At 47.1% G+C, this 13,370-nt stretch overlaps 1 protein-coding gene across 3 annotated transcripts in view; it reads right to left on the bottom strand.

Moving 5' to 3' along the window:
- The window catches only part of GLT8D2 (glycosyltransferase 8 domain containing 2), a 46,810-nt gene extending 36,260 nt beyond the window's left edge, over positions 1-10,550 (bottom strand). Inside the window, exons 1-2 of one of the 3 annotated variants that reach the window (XM_040491046.1) lie at positions 10,107-10,550; positions 5,406-5,667 (exon numbers count right to left, since the gene is read on the bottom strand). The gene's annotated coding sequence lies outside the window, so the exon portion shown is untranslated. Of the gene's footprint in view, positions 1-5,405; positions 5,668-6,737; positions 6,798-10,106 lie in introns of those variants that run through there. The other 2 variants (XM_040491048.1, XM_040491047.1) reach the window with 2 other exon arrangements.
- Between the last annotated feature and the right edge of the window lie 2,820 nt (positions 10,551-13,370).

The raw sequence follows: 13,370 nt of genomic DNA, 5'->3' as shown, positions 1-13,370 counted from the left end.
TTTAACCGCAAGGTGCTGGAGCCCCTCGAGGGCCATTCGGGCTACCCCAGGAAGCAGGTGACGGCACTGTGTGCTGATGGGGTGTCAGTCGAGTTTGGACTGCTTGCCCCTGAGTGCTCGGTTACTGTAACAGCTGAGATCAGGCCAGGAGCAGAAAGATCATCCGGCTGGCTCATCTGAGAAGGGGGCTCATCTTTCTCCCATCCAGCATGCTGCCAATTTGAAAATCCCTTTAAAACGAAACAAGAGGTTGGGGCGCCTGAGTGGCTCAGTCGGTTAAGCGTCCAACTCTTGATCTCGGCTCAGATCATGATCTCGGGGTTCCTGAGAGGGAGCCCCATGGCGGGCTCTGCATGGAAAGTGTGGAGCCTGCTTGGGATTTCCTCCCTCCCTCTCTCTCTGTCCTTCCCCCGCTCGTGTTTTTTTCTCTTTCTTTCTCTCTCCCTCTCCCTCTCTCAAAATAAATAAATGAGGGGCGCCTGGGTGGCGCAGTCGGTTAAGCGTCCGACTTCAGCCAGGTCACGATCTCGCGGTCCGTGAGTTCGAGCCCTGCGTCGGGCTCTGGGCTGATGGCTCGGAGCCTGGAGCCTGTTTCCGATTCTGTGTCTCCCTCTCTCTCTGCCCCTCCCCCGTTCATGCTCTGTCTCTCTCTGTCCCAAAAATAAATAAAAAACATTGAAAAAATAAATAAATAAATGAAACAAGAGGCTTCAGGAAACTCGTAACGGCACATCGAATTGCAAGGCATGGCAGCAGCAAGCCAAGGAGAGAAATTCCTGAAGCAGATTCTTGTAGGAAACTTTTGGGCAGTTTTTAGTATAGAAGGCAGGAGTGGAGTCTTTGAGAAGCATGTACTTCCAAAAGAAAGCCTGTTTTATTAAAAATTTTTAAATATGACATTGTAAAGATTGGCATCCTTTCCCTCTTCGCAATTTCATCTCATGTCTGATGGTGCCACTTTCTGTGTAAGCTGCTGTGAATTGGTGTTTCTGGTACTTGCAGTCAAAAGCATTCTAAGAGATCAAGTAGGTGCCCACGAAACATTTGCAGCTCCTAGATATGAGCCGATTACGTGGATTTGGTAGGGGCATCAGAGTTGTAAAGAGGTAGAAAACTGGGCTCGGGATTCAGGGAACAACTGGGGAGCATCCTAAGACCCCGTAGAATAGGAGGCAGAGACCTGGGGCCCAGAGAAACTGGCATGTTTGGGGGCAGAGCATCATCTTGTGGGTCAACACGGTCCCTGTGTGTGAAGAAATGCACCAAAGGACTCATTCCCGTGCTGCAGAGGCCCGGGTGCGTGGGAGATACGTCACCTGCCGGCTCTCTCTCCTTTACACATGTCCTGTCCTGTGCACATCCTGTCCTGGGCACAGCCCGCAAGGCTCCACACTCCCCTGCTTGTCCGCAACCTTTCTTTGCTTTTTTGTTTGGTCTTGTTTTTTGGGTTTTTTTTTTAACGTTTATTTTTGGGAGAGACAGAGTGCGAGTAGGGGAGGGGCAGAGAGAGAGAGGGAGACACAGAATCCAAAACAGGCTCCAGGCTCCAAGCTGTCAGCACAGAGTCCGAGGCGGGGCTCGAACTCACAAACTGTGAGATCATGACCTGAGCCGAAGTCGGAGGCTCAACCAACTGAGCCACCCAGACGCCCCAACATTTATTTATTTTTGAGAGGCAGAGTGGGGGAGGGGCGGAGAGAGAATGAGACACAGAATCAGACGCAGGCTCCAGGCTCCGAGCTGTCAACACAGAGTCCGACGCAGGGCTCGAACGCATGAGCTGTGAGATCATGACCTGAACCAAAGTCGGACGCTCAACTGCTCGACCGACTGAGCCCCCCAGCACCCTGTGTGGAACCTTTTTGATGGCTCATCCTCGGTCTCTTTTGCTGGCTCCCCCTATTGCCTGAGCTTCTAAATGTTGGAATGCCTCAGGACTCCGTGTTTGATTTCTTCTCGCTCTCAACTCCCTCCTTAGGAGGCCTCATCCCGTCTCACGGCTTTAAATCCCATTACATGCTGCCAGCTCCCAGAGGACTGTCTACGGCCCCAACCCGTCCTGTGGACCCCGACTCCTAAAATGCACTGCCCATGGGGCAGATCCACCTGGGGACGTCCACCTGTCCAAAACCGAGCTCCTGATATCCACACCCCCAAATGTGTACCACCCCTAATCTTCTCCGACTCCGTTAACGGAAAGTTCATTTTTCTAATTGCCCCAGCAAAAATAATGTTGCTGTTATCCTTGAGCCCTCTCTGTTGGTCACTCCGCCCATACAGACAGCGACAAGTCCTGTCAGTCCTACCTTCAAAATATACCCAGAATTTTTGCCCTCGGCAGTGCCTCTACTGTGGCCCAATCACCATCACCCTTTGACTGAATTGCTCTGCTTTTGTTTCCTTTTAGCTGATTTTCGACAAAGCATCCAGAGTGAGCCTATTAAAATAGGAGTCGGGGGGCGCCTGGGTGGCGCAGTCGGTTAAGCGTCCGACTTCAGCCAGGTCACGATCTCGCGGTCCGGGAGTTCGAGCCCCGTATCGGGCTCTGGGCTGATGGCTCAGAGCCTGGAGCCTGTTTCTGATTCTGTGTCCCCCTCTCTCTCTCTGCCCCTCCCCTGTTCATGCTCTGTCTCTCTCTGTCCCAAAAATAAAAATAAACGTTGAAAAAAAAATTTTAAAATAGGAGTCGGGTTGCCAGGCACCTGGGTGGCTCAGGTGGTTGAGCGTCTGACTCTTGGTTTTGGCTCAGGTCATGGTCTCACAGTTTGTGGCTTCAAGCCCCGTATCAGGCTCTGCCCTCTCAGCACGGAGGCTGCTTGGGATTCTCTCTCTCTCTCTCTCTCTCAATAAATAAATAAAATAAATAAATAAATAAATAAATAAATAAAAATAAACTTAAAAAAAAATAGGAGTCAGGTTATGTCATTTTCTGTTCAAACCCTCCAAGGCCTCCTGTCTCCTTCAGAGCAAAAAACCCAAGTCCTTATAACCTCCTCCAAGATATCACATGATCACACCGGCCTCCTAGCCAGACATTCTCCTACCTCAAAATCTTTACACATGCTGTTCCCTCCACCTGGAATGCTGTTCCCTCCACCTGGAATGCTACTGTTGCCACCTGGAACACTCCTCCCAGATATCCATGTGGCTAGCTCCTTCATGTCCCTCAGAGTCTTCATCAAAAGCTCCTCACCCCAGCCATACATGTATCACTTCCCCTCAGCAGCTGCCTATGTCACGGTTTATCGTCCGGCCTCCCGAAGACAGATTATAAGCTCCGCGAAGGCAGGAAATGCCTGATTGTGCACTGCCATGGGTCTCGCACAAGTGCCCGGCACTATAAACCCTCAAAACCACTTCTAGACTGAAGAGAGGAACGTGGCCCCTCCCCTCCGGAGCTGCACAAGCACCCCAAACCCCGTCTGTTCACCACTGAAATCGGTGTCCCCCCACCCCCCAGAAGCCCTCCTCTGCTGAGCTCTGGGCATCCCCTTCACCTCCTCCCCGATGGCTCATTCACTCCACCAACGCCTACAGTTTCAACCCCTAAAAGGTTCTTAGCCCATCCCTTTTCTGTTCTGCCTCGTCTTACCCACTCATCGACTCTGCAATCACCTGCCACCTGGCCTTCGTGCCTCCAGAATTTCGGCCCCCTGCCCTTCCGCAATCTATCACCGGTATAACATAGTGATTCTTTTTGTTGTTTGCTAATCACATTAAACTAATTTTACATGCAGTTTGAGGACCTTTATTGTTTAAATGTTTAGTTTTGAAAGGTGGGGAAGAGAGGGGGAGGGACAGAGAGGGAGGAGGACAGAGAGAGGGGGACAGAGGATCTGAAGCAGGCTCTGTGCTGACAGCAGCAAGCCCGATGAGGGGCTCGAACTCACGAACTACAAGATCGTGACCGAAGTCAGACGCTTGACCAACTGGGCCACCCAGGTGTCCCACACAGCACCTTTAATTTTTTGGTCGACTTTCCTTTTCTTCTTATTACCTGAGACATCCAAGTCTACCAAAAAGTTGAAAGAATGAATCAGCACTCACATACCTTCTATCAGATTCATCAATTGCTAACTTGTTGCCATATTTACTTTCTTTCTTATTTCTCTCTCATATATAGGGCAGACACCATGACGCTTGACCTCTAAATATCTCAGCATGCATCTCTCAAAAACAAAGGCGTCCTCCTACATAACTACAACACCATCATCACCTCCAGGAACAAGAACATTAATGTAATAACATCTTATAAATAATTCATATTCACATTTCTCCCATTATTGTGACATCATCTTTTATAGTTTGCTTGTCATATCCTTAGTTTCTTTTACTCTTAATCAATCTTCCCCCACCCACACTGCCTTTTTATTTTTCATGACCTTAATTTTTTTTTTTTTTTTTTTTTTTTTTTTGGAAAAAATCAAGTTCAGTTGTCTTGTAGAATTCTTTTGCCTGACTTAAAACACAACTCAGATTGGGGCACCTGGGTGGCTCAGTCGGTTATGTGCCTGACTCGATTTCGGCTCAGGTCATGATCTCACAGTTAATGAGTTCAAGCCCCATGTAGGACTCTGCGCTGACAGCACAGAGAATTGCTTGGGATTCTCTGTCTCCCTCTCTCTCTGCCCCTCCCCGGCTCATGCTTGCTCTCTCTCTCTCTCTCTCTCTCTCTTTTAAAAATAAATAAATAAATAAATAAATAAATAAATAAATAAATAAATAAAGTTAAAAAAAAAATTAAACACAACTCTGAATGTCCCTGTCCTGCCTAAAGCCCTTCACTGGAAATCCATTACTGGAAGGTTAAGGTTGGAGTTTAAGATGTCCATAGGTCCTCCGTGCCATGACTTCTGTCCAAGCTGAACTGTTTGAGGCTTTGTCTCCAGCCATCCACTGTCCTCCACACCCAGTCGATGTTTTCCTTGTCTCTGAACTTCAGTTCATGCAGTCCCTTCTGCCTTAAATGCCCTTTCTCCTCTTTTCCCCAGTAGATTGTTACGTATTTGTTAAAAACTCAATGCAGGCATCACCTCCTTCAGGAAGTCTTACTTGATTACCCTGCCTGGCTGCTCCCCTGATCTTCGTTCTTGTCCCTATCCCTGCACTCAGAACTGTTCTCATATTATGAGTGTGCCTGTCTCCTCCACTAGACTGTGAGGTGACTGAGGACAGGCACTGTGGCTTGCCCGCCTCTGTGTGCCTCAACAAATGTGTGTAGAATGAATGAGTGACAAACAGGAGAGAGGAAGAAAGGGAAAGGGGCTCTTGCCCTGTTCTTCAATACCAGGAAGAAAGGGGGCAGCATGCCTTTACTAAGGAAAAAAGCCAGAAGGAAGGGACTGTGGATCTAGTCGAGGAATGAAAGCAGAGGGCTCTGGTCTTCTTACCAGCCTTTTACCCACCGTCAAAACAACAAGCCCTAGGAACTGTGTCCCCTGGTCCTTTGTAAGTTTTCCTAGGCTGAGTGACTTTCTGTGTCGTGGTTTCTCTGCAGCAGTAGATAGCCAAGCCTTTGGCATTAAGGAGTCTGTGGGCTTGTCCTCAAGACAGGAAGGAAGATGGAGCCACACAGCCAGTGTTGGAGAGAAGAATCCCTGGGCAGGGGACGGGATGGCGGCACATTCAAAGGGCGGAGGAAAAAGGCCAAGGTCCTGGGGCCTGGGACTAGGAAGAAAAGGAGCGTTTAGGGAATTGGTCTGGACCCGAGCAATGTCCGTTAAGTTTAAAAATGGGCACCTGAAGGGCGCCTGGGTGGCGCAGTCCAACTTCGGCTCAGCTCATGATCTCACGGTCTGTGGGTTCAAGCCCCACGTCGGGCTCTGTGCTGACAGCTTGGATCCTGGAGCCTGCTTCAGATTCTGTGTCTCCCTCTCCGCCCCTCCCCTGCTCACGCTCTATCTTTCAAAAATAAATGAACATTTTTTGGGGGTGCCTGGGTGGCTCAGTCGGTTAAGCGTCCGACTTCAGCTCAGGTTGTGATCTCCCAGTTCCTGGGTTCCAGCCCCGCATCGGGCTCAGTGCTGACAGCTCAGAGCCTGGAACCTGCTTCGGATTCTGTGTCTCCATCTCTCTCTGCCCCTCCCCTGCTCACGCTCTATCTCTCAAAAATAAATAAACATTTTGTGGGGGGGCGCCTGGGTGGCTGAGTCGGGTAAGCATCCGACTTCGGCCCAGGTCACGATCTCACAGTTCCTGGGTTCGAGCCCCGCATCGGGCTCTGTGCTGACAGCTCAGAGCCTGGAACCTGCTTCCGATTCTGTGTCTCCCTCTCTCTCTGCCCCTCCCCTGCTCATGCTCTGTCTCTCTCAGAAATAAATATTGAAAAAAATTTTTAATAAAATTAAAAAAAATAATAAAAATGGGCCCCTGAAGACCTTTCACAGGGAGCTATTTTACCAGATGCCAAAGAGTTTGGGCCCATGGCCAAATCTGGAAAGAATGTTTTAAGACCTGGCAGTAGCTAAGTGACCGAGCTCTGCCTTGGAAGAAAAGGCAAAAGTGGGATGGACTCCAGAAATATATTTCAAAAATCAGAGCCCCTAAGTGTTATTCTACATGCCAGCTCTAATCAGTTGGTAAGGACTTTCAGTATTGCTAAGTTGAGAAGGAATCTAAAGCCATCACCAGAAAAGAAAGAAAAAGAAAGGAAAGAACATGGAAACCAGAAGGAAAGGTAAAAGAGGGGGGCTCCTTCAAGTTACTGTTGAGTGGTTTAAATCTGGCAGGGCACCTACCTGGGTGGAAATATCACAGGCTTTGTTGCCCTACTCCTTAGCGATGCAATCCTGGGCAATTTACAAAACCTCATGAGCACACTGGGGCTGCGCTGCAGATTTAATTAAATAGCCTATAGTAATAATAGGTGACACTCACACAACAGCCTTTACATATGTTCATTAATTCGGTCCTCACAACGACCCGTAAAGTGATTATCCCTGACTCACCCACGAGGAGACTAAAGTTCAGGGAGGGTGATACAATTAACGAGCTGCAGAGCCCAGGCAGTCTGGCTCTGAGCTCACATTCCTAACCATCTTCAGAGCCGACGCTTTCCATTGCTGATTGCAATCATCCTGGGTCAAGCATCTGATGTAAGCTCCGTGATTTAACTTCACCCCTCGGGACCTTCACCCCTGGGGTTCACGCGTGGCATAAAGCAACCAGTAGAGCACTTCGCCTCAACCCATGCCACCTACAGAGCCACGAACAGGACAAGAGCAGGGATTCACCTGAAGAAAAGGGAAAGGACAGCATCGGGACTCAGGAATTTGGCCTCTGACAAAACATCTCTGGCCTTTTTACCTGTTTGCTCTGGCATGAAAGGTTCAGTCAAGATGGACCCAAAGACAGGGGAGCCAGAGGGGACAGGGTGCAGTGCGTGGAGGGTCTCTTCTGCCTTCTCCTGTGTTGGAACGACGCATTCTTGCACAAAATGGCCTTAGGGCAGGTGTCCCCAACCTCTGGCTTCTGTGCCAAATCCTGCCCATTACTGTTTTTTTTGTTTTGTTTTGTTTTTTGGGGGGGGATTTTTGTAAATAAAGTCTTCTTGGAAGATAGGCAGGTTTATTCTTTAATGTGTTGTCTAAGGCCAGTCTCACACGACAACAGCAGATCTGCGTAGGCGCAATGCAGACCGTGAGGCTTACGTGGCCACCTCTCCAGCCCTTTGCAGAAAAACTGCTGATCCCAGCTGGCCGCTTCAGGTCAGATTTTCTAGATATCAATATGGCACAGGCGATCGAGCTCATGTCCTGACCTAAGGAAGGAAGGACACCACGTCTGCTTGGGTGTTTGCCAGGGGAGGTGTGAAGGAGGATGTCCGTCTACAAGGGGAGCTGAAGTGAAAACAAACGGGGCCAGAGGAGGATATTGCAGAGTGTGCTCTGAAAAGCGCTAATCAATGTTATGTGGTAAAACGGTTCGGGGGTCAACTGGGAACTTCTGTGTCAAACAACCTTAAGCAGATCTCTCTACTGCAGGACTTCTCAGGACCTTTAAAATGCCACTTTGCCTTGGGATTTCTCAGAGTGTGATATGGTTCACCGAATGCATCTTCCCCATGGGACTATGTTCTTCAGAACATTCTTTGGGAAATGCTGAAATAAAAGAAGTATTTAGTATCATGCTCCCTGGCAATGAGAAATGAAAAGTATGAGAACCATGGCTTAATGAGCTGTACTTCTCTCGGGAAGGAAAGAGAACAAAGAAGAAATAAAAAGAGCCTGGGTGAAAAAAAAAGAAAAAAGAAAAGAAAAGAAAGAGAGGTGTTTGAAGGGAGGAGGGAAGAAAGTAGGACCCTGGAGAAACAACATGAGGAAGTGAGGAACACTTGGGAGACTGGACTATCAGAGGGAACAATCTGCCAAATGCTGGGCTGCCACCCAACACAGGACGCGTGGTCACTTCGTCATCACCACGGTCATCATCAGCACCACCCGAGAAGCTAACCTTCCCCGAGGCCTCACTACTCTGCAGATGCTGTGTTACGTCCTTTAGACACACAATGTCACTTAATTCCCATTTTCCAGATGAGGAAATAGAGGCACAGACAAGTAACTACTCCGAGTCAAAGCTTATAAAGCTTGTTAAGTGGCAACGCGCAGATTTGACTCTGTGACCTGGAGCCAGGGCCCATGGTCTCCCTGCTGCCCTGCCCCACATGTACCTGCATTCGACGCAGGGCCGGAGTCCACTGTGCAACCCAAAATGCGTCCTGCACAGAAATGTGAAACCCAAAATGGGTGCTGCACAGAAATGCAATGTGAAGACACGTGGAGGAAAAGACAAAACAAACCAGCCAATGTCACTTTGGATATTTAACGACACGGGGCCAAACAACTAGAAGACTAGCACCGTGTTTTCTTCCTCTCTCTCTCTTCTTACTCTTGTGTTAACTATTCCTTTTTTCTTATAATTAAATTTTTTTTCATGTTTGTCTATTTTGAGAGAGAGAGAGAGAGAGAGAGAGAGAGAGAGAGAGAGAGAGAGTGTGTGTGTGTGTGTGCGTGCTTGGGGGAAAGGCAAAGAGAGAATCCCAAGCAGGCTCCACATTGTCAGTGCAGAACCCGATGCGGGATTTGATCTCAGGAACCATGAGATCGTGACCTGAGCCAAAATCAGATGTTTTGCCGACTGAGCCACCCAGGCATCCCCTTAACTATTCCTCCTTAACTGATACCATAAGTTGCATATCAGCCTATATCAGGCTTATCCAATGTGTACATTCATTCATAAAGTGAGCACAAGACAGTTTTTGAATGTTAAAAAAGTATTTTGAACCCAAACACTATGATTACTGCGTTTATAAATAAGCCTCACTTAGACTTCCACAACTACCAATTCCTTTTTTAGAATGGGGAACCTATGAATAGCTTCCTATGACAGCTTCTGAAAATGTGAATCACAGCTCATTTAAATCTTTTGTGGCTCAGGGGCGCCTGGGTGGCTCATTAGGCGAAACATCCGACTTGGGCTCAAGTCATGATTTCACAGTTTGTGAGTTCGAGCCCCGCGTCAGGCTCTGTGCTGATAGCTCAGAGCCTGGAGCCTGCTTCGGATTCTGTGTCTCCCTCTCTCTCTCTGCCCCTCCCCCACTCTCACTCTGTCTCTATCTCAAAAAATAAATAATAAACATTAAGAAAATAATATTTTGAAATCTTTTGTGGCTCAGAAATGTACCTGCATTTAAATACTAGCATTTATCCCATCCTACCTAACCACTGATTGCCATGCTTAAAATACGATGAAAATAGTAAATCACACTGGACAAGGGGGTTCAACCCAGGTCTGGATAAAAACAGTCCAGCCAGTACGTGAACAACTTGCACACTGAGTATCCTGGGTTTGCTGCAATGGCAAAAAAAAAAAAAGAAAGAAAGAAAGAAAGAAAGAAAGAAAGAAAGAGAAAAAAGAAAAAAAGAAAGAAAAGAAAAAGTTTCCTCTGCATGCTACAAACATTGGCTGGGAGCTCCTGTAAGCAAAGTTCTCGTGGGACAGGCCACCTCTGATTTACGTCCTCGAGTCTATAGCGAAATAAAGGGCCGCTGCAGGCCGGCCAGGCTGCAACGGAGAGGCCGCCGCGCGGCTTGCCAGTTTCTGTTTACCTGGTGAACGGTGAGGGCAGGCTGCGGGCGCCTCGGTCCAGAAGAGCTGCAGGGCAGAGCGTTCCGCTCGCGGCTGGCCCCCGGGCTGCTTCAGCTGCTGCTAACATCCCATTGGAAAGCCCAAAGCGCTGAGAGCCCCGAGGCCAATATTACGTTTCCAAGAGAGGATGCCTGCCCCTGCCCCCAACACCCCCCCTTTGCTTGCGTTGACTTTGGAGCGGCTCGGGTTTCTTCCACCCCCGCGCGAAGCAGCTGGGAATCGGGGTGTTGCGCTGGCTGCCGGGTGAGGCGGCCCCTGAAACCACTTCCAGATGTGCTTGGCAGGCCGGCTCCTCGCCTGGCCCGGGCTTCCTCTCGCATCCTCCTCCGGCAATCTGCGTGCAAATCGTTTCGAAAACAAGGCAGTGCTGGAGGAAACGATTCAAAACTGGAGAAGGGCAGACTCTTGGAGGGTGAATTTCCACCACACGATGGGCCTAAGGTAAACTTTGCAAGAGCAGAAGTGGAAGAATTAAGTTCACACTGAGTTTAAGACTATCTTCACAGCCACTGGTTTCTCCTGAAATGTCCCAGTCATTAAAATGCTGTGGTCCCCAAATTAAAGCCCAGCTAACAGCTATGGTCTCATTCTACCAAGGCAATAATAGCAACAGAAGTTTTAAGATGGCGTGTTTTGAGCCTGAACATGGAAAGGAATCAGGCAGGGACTCAACCCCACCCAGCTCTGGGCTGTTCAGTTTCTGCTATTGATTCTCAGAAACCCAGGAAATGGTGCCAGCACGTTGCCTGGGATCATGGAATTTAGTTCCGCAACCTCTGTCCTTAGCTCCTACAAGGAAGTGAAGATCCCCTGCTCACTGGTTCTTTCTAAAGTGGTATTTCCCAATAGAAACATCATGCAAGCCCTCATGTAATTTTAAATTTTCTAAAAGTCACTTTAAGGTAAGTACAGGGGCTCCTGGGTGGCTCAGTTGGTTAAGCATCCGACGCTGGCTCAGGTCATGATATCGCGGTTCATGAGTTCAAGCCCCGTGTCCCACTCTGTGCTTACAGCTCAGTGGAGCCTGTTTGGGATTCTGTGTCTCCCTCTCTGTCTGCCCCTTGCCCACTCTCACTCTCTTTCAAAAATAAAACAAAAACATTAAAAATATTTTTTAAAAAGGTAAGTACAAAGAGAGAGTGCCTGGCTGACTCAGTAGGAAGGGCATTTGGGTAGTGAATTGAGCCCCCACATTGAGCGTAAGGTTACTTCAACAAATAAATATATGAACTTAAAAAGAGAGAAAAACCATGTGCCAGGTGCTGGGCTAAGCATTAAAAAAAAAGATACCAGGGAAATACAAATCAAAACCATGATGAGATATCACCTCACACCTGTCAGAATGGCTAAAATTAATAACATAAGAAACAACGGGTGTTGGCAAGGATGCAGACAAAGGGGAACCCTTTTGCACTGTTGGCGGGAATGCAAACTGGTGCAGCTACTCTGGAAAACAGTAGGGAGGTTCATTGAAAAGCTAACAATAGAACTACTCTATGACCCAGCAATTGCACTACTAGGTATTTACCCAAAGGACACAAAAATGCAGATTCAAAGGGGTACAGCACCCCAATGTTTATAGCAGAATTAGCAACAATAGCCAAACTATGAGGAGAGCCCAAATGTCTACGGACTGATGAATGGATAAAGAAGATGTGGTGTATATACACAATGAAATATTACTCGGCCATCAAAAAGAATGAAATATTACCATTTGCAACAATGTGGATGGAGCTACAATGTATTATGCTAAGTGAAATAAGTCAGTCAGAGAAAGACAAATAACTTATGATTCACTTGTATGTGGGATTTAAGAAACAAAACAGATGAATATATGGGAGGTGAGGGAGGGGAGGAAGAGAAGAGAGGAAACCACAAGAGACTCTTGATGATAGAGAACAAACTGAGGGTTGATGGAGGGAGGTGGGTGGGGCATGGGCTAGATGGGTGATGGGTATTAAGGAGGGCACTTGTGATGAGCACTGGGTACTGTATGTAAGTGAATTCTATGTGTTGTAACTGAATTCTACCCCTGAAAACAATATTGAGCTGAATGTTAACTAAAATTTAAATTTAAAAAAGTGTAAGCACAGGGGTGCCTGGGTGGCACCTTAACCTTACTTGGTTAAGCGTCCCACTCTTGGTTTCGGCTCAGGTCTTGAACTCGTGGTTTGTGGGTTCGAGCCTCGTGCTAGACTCTGTGCTGATGGTGGCGAGACTGCTTGGGATTCTCTCTCTCCCTCTCTCTCTCTCTCTCTCTCTGTCCTTTCCCTGTTCCTTCTCTCTGCCTTTATCTCAAATTAAAGAAAGAAAATTAAAACATTTTTTAAGAAAGATAAGTACAAAGAGATAAAATTTTAATATTTTATTTAACAATATATACAAAATATTATTTCAATATGTAATTAATGTAAAATATTTATTTATTTATTTGTTTATTTATTTATTTATTTATTTATTTTTGAGAGAGAGAGAGAGAGAGAGAGAGAGGGAGAGACAGAACATAAGCAGGGGAGGGGCAGAGAGAGAGGGAGACACAGAATCTGAAGCAGGCGCCAGGCTCTGAGCTGTCAGCACAGAGCCCCACGCAGGGCTCGAACTCACGGACCGTTGAGATCATGGCCTGAGGTAAAGTCAGACGTTTAACCGACTAAGCCACTCGGGCATCCCTAAAATATTATTAACAAGATAGTTTACATTCTTTTTTGCATTAAGTCTGAAATCTGGTGTGTATTTTCACTTGTAGCACATCTCAATTCAAAGACCAAATTTCATCACAGACTGGTATGTATTTAGATTTCACAAAATTTACAGTTTAAAAAGTAGGCTCACATACTCAGGATGTTGCAAATATACTTAATGGCTTTCCAATAACTGAATCCAGTACCAGTGTCCCAACTTAAATTCATTAACAGTGAGTAAAATTTAGAAGTCGGTTCCTCAGTTGCACTAGGTCACATTTTAAGTGCTCAATAGCCAATGTGACAAGTGGCTACTATATTAAACAGGCATCTCTAAAGGATTTAGTGTTTGTTTTTTCAGACTTGAGCTTGGAGAGGGAATATCTGGAATAGCTTCCATTTGTACAGAACTTTGGACATTGACAAAGCAACCGCACATCTTCTGTTTTTATTCTCGTAACATTGCTGTCAGGTAAGTTGAACAGATGTTGTTGGCCCCAATTTGCAGATAGGCAAACTGAGGCTTTGAGCATGTTAAAGTCC

This window comes from Herpailurus yagouaroundi, unplaced genomic scaffold, assembly GCF_014898765.1.
Source record: "Herpailurus yagouaroundi ecotype Mexico unplaced genomic scaffold, PumYag 182, whole genome shotgun sequence".
Classification (NCBI taxonomy): domain Eukaryota; kingdom Metazoa; phylum Chordata; class Mammalia; order Carnivora; family Felidae; genus Herpailurus; species Herpailurus yagouaroundi.
This window is presented reverse-complemented; position numbering and strand designations above follow the sequence as displayed.